Source organism: Vespula pensylvanica, chromosome 9 (assembly GCF_014466175.1).
Source record: "Vespula pensylvanica isolate Volc-1 chromosome 9, ASM1446617v1, whole genome shotgun sequence".
Classification (NCBI taxonomy): domain Eukaryota; kingdom Metazoa; phylum Arthropoda; class Insecta; order Hymenoptera; family Vespidae; genus Vespula; species Vespula pensylvanica.
The window spans coordinates 1966897-1975885 of NC_057693.1; the positions used below are offsets into that span (position 1 = coordinate 1966897).

Sequence of the window (8989 nt, forward strand, 5' to 3'; positions counted from 1 at the left end):
ACAAATACATATACACTTTCGTACGCGCGTGTGAAATACATACACTACATACACTATACGATTACACATATACACAAACAATTCAGTTATATTTTTTTTGTTTTTTCCTCATAGATTTATTATCATCATGCTTCCTCTCAGAAACTTGAATCCGTATAAGAGGGGATGAATCACATATATATATATATATATATATATATATATATATATATATATATATTGATTGATTGTACGCGAAAGAAGATGGTCGAAATTGAAAGAATGTGTATGTATGTATGTGTGATTGTGTGTAAGCGTGAAAGAGGAAGAAAGAAGTAAGAAGAGAAGAAAGAAGAAAGAGGATCGATAAAGGACGATGAAAAATAAAAAAGATGCCTTGCTTGCAAAGTCAAAGAATCAAAATCGCCTTATGCAATGTACCATTGTCGATTTAACGATGTTAACTAGAAATCAAAAGGAGCATACACGTTGTCGTGATGTTATATTAATTAATGTTATTTCTTCTTTGATACGTACACTGTAAGCTGCTGCGTGAAAATCGACGCTAATGCAGTGTACGATAGGCGTGAAAAAAAAAATAAAACAAACGAGTCCTATATATATATATATATATATATATATATATACATATATATATACATATATATATATACATATAATATATATGTATATGTATATATATATATATATTTTTATGAAAACTAAATTTGATATGCATACAATAGCGTTATTTTTATTTAACATACGAACACACAGTCACGCAATATCGACACACACACATATATATATACACATACATATATATTTATATATATTTATATAATATAAATATGTATATACATATATATATACATGTGTAAAAAATACACATGTACATGATCGAACAAATAAATATACACTCTGCCTTTCTCTCTACATACGTGAGATCATATTAAAAATACACATACAAACATATTGTGACCTATAATTTTTCGATATTATACGTACATACGCGTATATAAGCGTGCGTTTGTAGAACGGAGTCAGTGAGCTTGTATGTGAGAGCATGCATTTTATAACTCGTTGTAAAATATATATAAAAGAAAAGAAGTTAAACAAACAAAAACAAAAAAAAAGGAAAAGGAAAAATGGAATAACATTCGGTGAGTACGCACATTTGAAATACTCCGTACGAAATACACACGCGTTAAATCTATACGTATTTTATCACAGCATTTTTCATACTAACACAAAAGAACAACAAACAAAACAAACTTCATCACACGCTCACAAGTATACGTACGAGTGTGCGAAAAAAACGCACACGTGGAACACACTAATTGTGGCCTTATCCGCACGAATACATAGAGAATAACTAACGTTTTACGATATGTAATATATTATGTATATCGTATCGAATGATACTTAATACGTATGAAAGGAAAAAACGTAACGTCGGATACGATAATGAAAAATGAAAGGTGAAAAGTGAAAAATGGAAAAAAAAAAAATAAAAAAAATACAAAAGAAAAATATCCTGACGAATAAGTTACATTCGTCATATGTTCTTACGGATCGACTCACATACTAATCGCCTTAATTAGTAAAACAGATTATAAAAAGAGATTATTCTATATTCAACGTATGGCATACACTGTTACACTGTAAAATTGATCAAATAAATGTAATTATTTACAAACGAAAAACTCGGATTTTCTAAACGAGTTTACGTTCCATGGATCTTTAAATATCAACAACGTGAAAGTTATTTCGATTAATTTTGGTAAGTTAATATATGTACTTAAGTTTATTATCGTTGAAAGGTTTGATCTATGAAAGAGTCGAGTATGTGTACGTGTGTGACGTCGTTGCTTGAATATAAAAATATTATCTAGATCAATGAGATAAATTCTTATCGATGATAAATTCTAATAATTTTACTTTCAGTTATCAGATAAAATCATGTATTATCAACGCACGATAATCATGAGATTCAAATATCTGTGAACGCGTCGATTAGTTCAATCTGATTCTTGCTAGATGGCAGGACGTTAAAATTGTCGAGCGCTAAAAAATAAAAACAAATATATTAATAATTTAAATAAAATGATCGAATAAAATGATCTCTCTGAATGAAACATTTCAATACGCACATATCTTTTCCTTTTTAACTTTTACAAATAATAACAGTATCGCATGAATAAGAAACCAAACGTACTACAAAGATTTATATATAAAGAAGAGCCCAAAGTAATTTACAAATAAATAGAAACATCAAATATCAAATAGATTAAAAAGAAAAAAAAATATATATATATACATATTAATGAATGACAACAATGAAATACAAATCAATATTACAAATCATAGCTGTAAAAACGTGTATTATAGTTGCGGATTATTTTTATAAACAAGGATGAAGATGGCAAAAATGAAATTGATCAAGGATAAAGATAGATCTCTTACGATCGAGATGATAGAAAAATGGACATTGAAATTCGCAGATGCACGTTGGCTATGCAACGTCCCACGTGCGAAAGAAGGAGCGAACGAACGAAGCAGTGCTCGGGGTAAAGCGAGGTCGATGGAAAGTGGCATAATCGCGGATGTGGATTGGCTCAAGGAGAGCACAGGAGGAGATCCTTTACCTTACTTATGTAACGAGCGAGCGCGACCGTGGTGTCTCGTGTCTTCGACCGCATCTCTTTAAGAGGAAGAGAGTATGCAAGAGTGAAAGAAAGGAAGACAGATAGATAGAAAGAGAGAGAGAGGAAGAGAAAGAGATAGAGAGAGAGAGAGAGAGAGAGAGAGAGAGAGAGATGTACCCCTTCTCTTTTACACTCCTTTACCCTCCCATCCTTACTTCCAATCACCGCACTGTCCCTGAAAATCCCACTGCTGCTTCTAACTTTTTCTCCCCACCATTAGCCAATGCAAATCGCTTCTCGTATACTTCTACCTCCCTTTTCCTCTTCCCTTTCGTTTCTTCCCACATTCGACGTACCAATTAATTAAACGTACTCGAACGTTTCGAGCAATCTTCCATCGTTCGTTACAGAGGTAAGATCTCTTTATCTTTGTTTCCCTTTCGATTTTCTTCTTCATGGATGATTATAAATAGTCTGATAATATTTTATAATGTTAAAATGTGTCTATTTAAACGACTTGAAAAATGTTTATACAAGAATATAAAGGAAAGAAAAATATAATATTATCGCGACAGAGATATATATCGGATTTGAAGGAAATATTCGTATTATCGTTGGACCTTGCATAAAACGAAGGAAACATTCTCAAGAAACAAAACTTATCGAAGAGGTTTCTCCTCGTTAGCCTAGTCCTCATGACGAACGGATACGAGTGAGCGCGTTTATATCATGCATTCCGCGTAGGCGCGTGCCGAGGCGAGAAAAGCGATTTCCTTGCGCGCTATCGCGAGAGTGAATATCCTGTAATTACATGTTACGTCTCTTGTAAGAGTACAAAATCAATGCCAGGTTCAATGTCGAAGTCGGTTTCTCAAGACGTCGACTAAGGAAATTCTTTCTTCCATGAAAAACTAATATCTATTTGTATCTTTACGTTTCTGCTTTTACATTTCCTATGCTCTGTCTATCTTTTCCTTGACTTTATAACAAATCGATTACGTTCATTAGTCGCCTTAATCGAAAGTCTATCGTGATTATTAATTATTTAAAGTGAACTTTATAAGGTACTTTATAAGGTAGTCTTTTATTCATGTATCTAATAACTGTTCAATCTGTAGATAATAAGAAAGAGAAAATAGTAAGATTTTTATATAAAAACGATCGAAATTGTATTATTGACTGTTGTAATATTTTTAATACCATCTTGAATCAATATTCATAATACCATTGAAAATATTTTTCTTCTTTCGATCATTTTTACGCAAATCACTTTATTTATATTAATGATTAATCTTTTTTCAAGGACATATGAATTTATTACAAATCTTTTTATAACGTCCTTTTAAATATCAAAATTCGATTATTTTCTTTTATAGGATGATACGATCCTCTCTTCAAGATTAACACGCGTGTAGATCAGACAAGGACGGACCGTAAACATCTAAATCTACCATGAAGGAATTGTGGCCTTGGCCACGGATTTCAAACATTTTTTTTTTAAAGCCTCCTACGATCTAACAGACGTAACGTTACATCCTCGATAGTCCGGTTTATAATCTTCGAGGGTCCTACTTTGGACCATCTGACTCGTTTCATTTTATTTTTTCTTTCTGTTTTTTTTTTTTCTTTCTTTTTTCCTTTTCGAAGGTTCCTCTCATCGTTCCTCTTATAGTCGGATTACGAATCCTTTTCGTCAACCTCGAACGCAGAGGTCGTATGAAATATTGTTCATTTTTTATTTTGTCGATGCTTAAATTTATATAATCTTTGAAATATGTAATACTGGTAAATTTTGTAATAGTAATCAATTATGAAAGTAAGAATGAACTCATAAATCGTAGAGAAAAGAGTATGAAAAAAATAATAAATGATAATTTCTAAAGGTGTTACAATAGCGATCGATCGAAGGATGATTTCGACACCGAAAATAAGGTTCTTCATTGTCAGAGGTCGACCGTAGGTTCAACGTTCGGGCCGTTTACCTGTAACCGACCTCGAATCTTTGGCCAATGACATTGCGGAAAGTAACATTAGCATTTTGTACGAGTCGTCCACGGAAGATAAAGGCTGTAAGCATGATCTTACGTACGTATATATGTACGTTCATACGTAGGAAAACATCGATGCGAATATTATTTTTAAAATATTTTTCACATAATACTTAGGTATCTAGTTTAAAGAAATCGTTATGATGAAAATATGTTCGGAAAAAAAACGAGTCGAAGTTCTTTGCCCTTTGAATATAAAATTGAAACAAATAAGAGACAGAGAGAGAAAGAGAGAGAGAGAGAGAGAGAGAGAGAGAGAGAGAGAGAGAAATAAGAGACTACTATGTAATACATAAAAAAAAAGTGACGTAAACTTCGAATGTTTCTTGAAAAGGGCTGATTATTTATGCTACGACCTTCGACGCGGACAGGTGCGATACGGCTGGCTTGTACGTAATTCCGTCGCTTGTAAACATTTTATAACGCTATAAATATTAACCGCAGTACCCGTATTACCGTACACATTTGCGTACGTACGTATCTTTTATATAACGAGATGCTTGTTGATGCGAATCTCGAGCGTTTTCGAATGGAGGAAGCGTTGGATCCAGTTATATCTCGGTGGATCCTGATAAATCGAAAGGTTTTAATAATAAAAATATCGATAAGAGAATTTTACTTAATTATCGAAAGATCGAAAGATCGAAACGTAAAAAGAATCATATTAATTATCTATCAGAATAAGACTTTAAAAAGGAAAGAGAAGCGCGAATAGAAGTGGATATTTTAAATATAAACTTTTATTTTCTTAGAATAAAATTGTGAAAGTCTTTCTTTTTTTTCTTTTCTCTGTTTCCTTTTCTTTCTCTCTTTTTTTTTTCTCGAAATTTAAATGAGCGTGCGTCAAAGCAAGGAGGGACAAGTTAGACGAGGAATAAGAAGAAGGATCGAGAGGAAAAGGGAGACGAATAGACGAACGTGGGTAGAAGAGAAGAGAAGAGAAGAGAAGAGAAGAGAAGAGAAGAGAAGAGAAGAGAAGAGAAGAGAAGAGAAGAGTAGAGAAGAGAAGAGAAGAGAAGGAGGTGTAGTAGAAGGTGGCAATAGCAACGGCAATGGTGGGGATGGAGGAAGGTGGCAGGAAGAAGGACGAAGGCAGAGAGAGGAGAGAGGAGAGGAAAGGGAGACGACCGGCAAGTCGAAAGAAGACACAAGTTCATATCCAAGCGAGATGTGGGACGATGTCCCGGAGTAACCTCCATCAAGGATGGACTTCCATCCAGCGTCGCGACCAGGACGTAACTATACATCCGCACCTTTCCTCTCACCGGTTATGCGAGCCCGGATAGTCTTCCTGTAGCGAGCGTCGGCCCCGATCAACGATCAACTCGGTTCGACTTCATCGCGGAAAAGCGTGCGACGTTGATTCGACTACCACTATCTATCTGTTCTTGGCCGATAGATATATACATACGTAGGTACTTATCGTCATAATAAAGATGACAGCCAGTTTGATATTTTCACTCTCTTCTCGAAGAATTTAATGTTTTGTATACTTAACTATTTTCAGATCGCAGAAGAGAATTGCTAAATCATAGATAATCGATCTTTTCCTTATTGCCGAATATAAACATGGTATGGTAAGAGATAAATATAATTTATGTATCTTGGCAACTCTCCCACAGCTAGATATCTGAAAATAGTTGTAGATGTCTGAAAATGTTCATGGTTTTTGGCGAGCCTGTCTAGTTAGCTAGCTATAGGAGAATTCCAAGAGATATGATTCCTCGTTGATTCGAAAGAAAGTGTTTTGACAATATGGAACCACCGATGAGTCAGATGGATAAACGAATCAGTTTGACATAGAAATTTGTTGCTCGAAATGTTCGAAAATGGAGATGGGTGGAAAGGAAAACCTTTCGTTTTCAAGTAAGAACGAAAGATCAACGCGACCTCTTTCGAGGAAACTATTCGTAGATCTTATGCTAGATCCGTTGCATTCGAAGCGACGTTGCAAGTCGAGAAAGTTCGCGGCTTGGTCCACGCGTACTTGTTACGTGCTGCGCTGGCTCCTGTGCCTGCACCACGTCACACGACTTCGCCTTAACCCAGTGCCAGTGGCAGTTGCCCATGGAACGGCTCCGCTTTTTGGGTCTAGGTCTGAGGAGGGCGTTCACCCTGCCTGCCGTTGTTAACACACTTAGCATACCGTAGAACGTACGTGGCGGTTGAACCGAGCGCGACCTCTCCTCGTACGATCTAACGTCGGTGCTTCCACCTTGCATCTTTGAAAGAACGGAAAGAAAGAAAGAGAGAGAAAGCAAAGCAAAACAAACCAAACCAAACGGTTCCTCGCTCAGAAACGAACGAGCGTGCCCGCGAGCTTCACTTTTTTCGAGCACTTTGACAAATTTTCTTCTAATTTCATTAAATGTCAAAATCTTTTCAAAAGATGAACACGTAGCTATAGTAACGCATAGCCTAGTGTACACGATCGAAGCTAAAGTAAAGCAAAGCAAAGCAAAGCAAAGCAGAGCAAAGCAAAGCAAAGCAAAGCAAAGCAAAGCAAAGTAAAGCAAAGCAAACGGTTCCTCAATCAGCTGCAGACTAGCGTTTCCGTAAGCTTCACTTATTCTAAACTTCGACGAATTTTCTTTGAATATCAAAAAGAGAGAGAGAGGAGAGAGAAGAAAGAGAGAGAGAAAGAAAGAGAGCGTTATTTTATTGATTTTATCGTCAACAAAGCTCATACTTGACGCGACCTGAATCAATGGCTACCAATGTTCTAGCCTTATAATTGAATATTATGTTTTGCAAATTCAATGAGCTCCAACTAGTTTCGGAAGAACTAACAAGCTTATCTAATATGTCTTATTTAATTAACCAGCTAATCTTAATAATATCGAGACAAACACAGGATGGATAGTTAAAGCACCCAAGGATATTAGAATTTGCAGAACTAATAGAAGATTTAAGAAGCAATTAAGGCAAAGCTATATAATCTCATTTCATTGATTTACATGAGTGGCTATTATCGACTAATGATCGAACGCACAATTACTTCTTCGAGCTGATAAATACTAATCATTATATCTTACTTTATTTGACGATTAACGAATAATTCTAGAGAGGTAAAACTCGAGAACTAACTACTTGACTCTCTCGCTATCGATGGAAAAGTAAATTTCGATTATTGAACCGTAAGACTATCTCGATTCTTCGACGAGACGATACCTCGTCTCGCGCTTAGGTTCCTAGCTCGGTTACCAGTCGATGAACTTATCAATGGTTCGGAACAATTACTAAGATCATTGAACCAACTCAAAGATTTTACATTAACGCAAAGATTTTATTCGTACTATTCGGCCACACAATTGAATTCACTCTTGGAAACTCTCGAGGAGTCAACTCAAAGCTCTAATATCGGGAAAAGGGATTTCGAATTATTTTCCTATTACAGTATTTAAATTTGTTAATCTTTTCAAATGACGGACATAGCTATATAGTAATACAGAGTCGAGTGTAATAGAGTGCGCGATCGCTTTCCGCCTTTCTCTCCGTTCTTGTTCCTAATCCAAGGAAAAAAAAAATGGCACGAGTTCCGTGATCGAGTACAGGCGGATCTTAGAAAAGAAATGAAAAATACTTATGTTAGTCGGATTCTCAAAGTGTGTGTGTATATATATATATATATATATATATATATATATATATATCCGACTACTATCGAACATCGTCCGAGTTATCGCATGATCGCATAATCGAGGGTTATTCGAGGGCGACAACGACGAGATCGTTGCGGAAAATTAGCATTTTGATTGGCAACGTGCGGGAAGAACGTTCTCCGTCGTGCGGCGCCGAGAGAGGAACGTTCTTTCGGGTCTAGGTCTCTCAAGGGCATTCACCCTGCTCACGTTGGTAACACACTTAGCAACGTAGCGCGTATGCGAATCGAGTTTGCCTGTTCGCTCGCGGAATATTTTCCGTCTTCGTCAAACTATTGCGATTTTTTTCATTGAACGATTTTATTCAAACGATAATCGATCTTTCCCATTTATCCTCGAAGCGTTAAATTTTCACCGTTCAGACGAAATTCACTCTCCTCCCTCTTAAAGTACAGTTATACCGACGTACTTTCGTTGACGTCGAGCGGAAAAGTTTCCTAAACGCAATCAGGATAAAATGATGACGCTAGTTACCGTTAACCTTCAAGGTAAAATATTATTTACCTGGATTGAAAAAAGTCGGATCGAAATATATGAATAATGAAGAGAAATATACTCTTTCGACTTTTTACATACGTACATACATACATATATATATATATATTTTTTTTTTTTCTTTTTTTATAAGATAAACATTTATATATATGTATAT

The 8989-nt window shown here is 35.4% G+C and overlaps 2 long non-coding RNA genes across 2 annotated transcripts; both read left to right on the plus strand.

The window, feature by feature from the left end:
• The first annotated feature begins 684 nt into the window (after positions 1 to 684).
• Positions 685 to 5288, plus strand: LOC122632145. Its single transcript, XR_006327818.1, has 2 exons — positions 685 to 1762; positions 2395 to 5288. It is a non-coding gene; the product is annotated as an uncharacterized LOC122632145 (long non-coding RNA).
• Positions 5289 to 5451: 163 nt separating this feature from the next.
• Positions 5452 to 8038, plus strand: LOC122632149. Its single transcript, XR_006327823.1, has 2 exons — positions 5452 to 6090; positions 6183 to 8038. It is a non-coding gene; the product is annotated as an uncharacterized LOC122632149 (long non-coding RNA).
• The last annotated feature ends 951 nt before the right edge of the window (positions 8039 to 8989 follow it).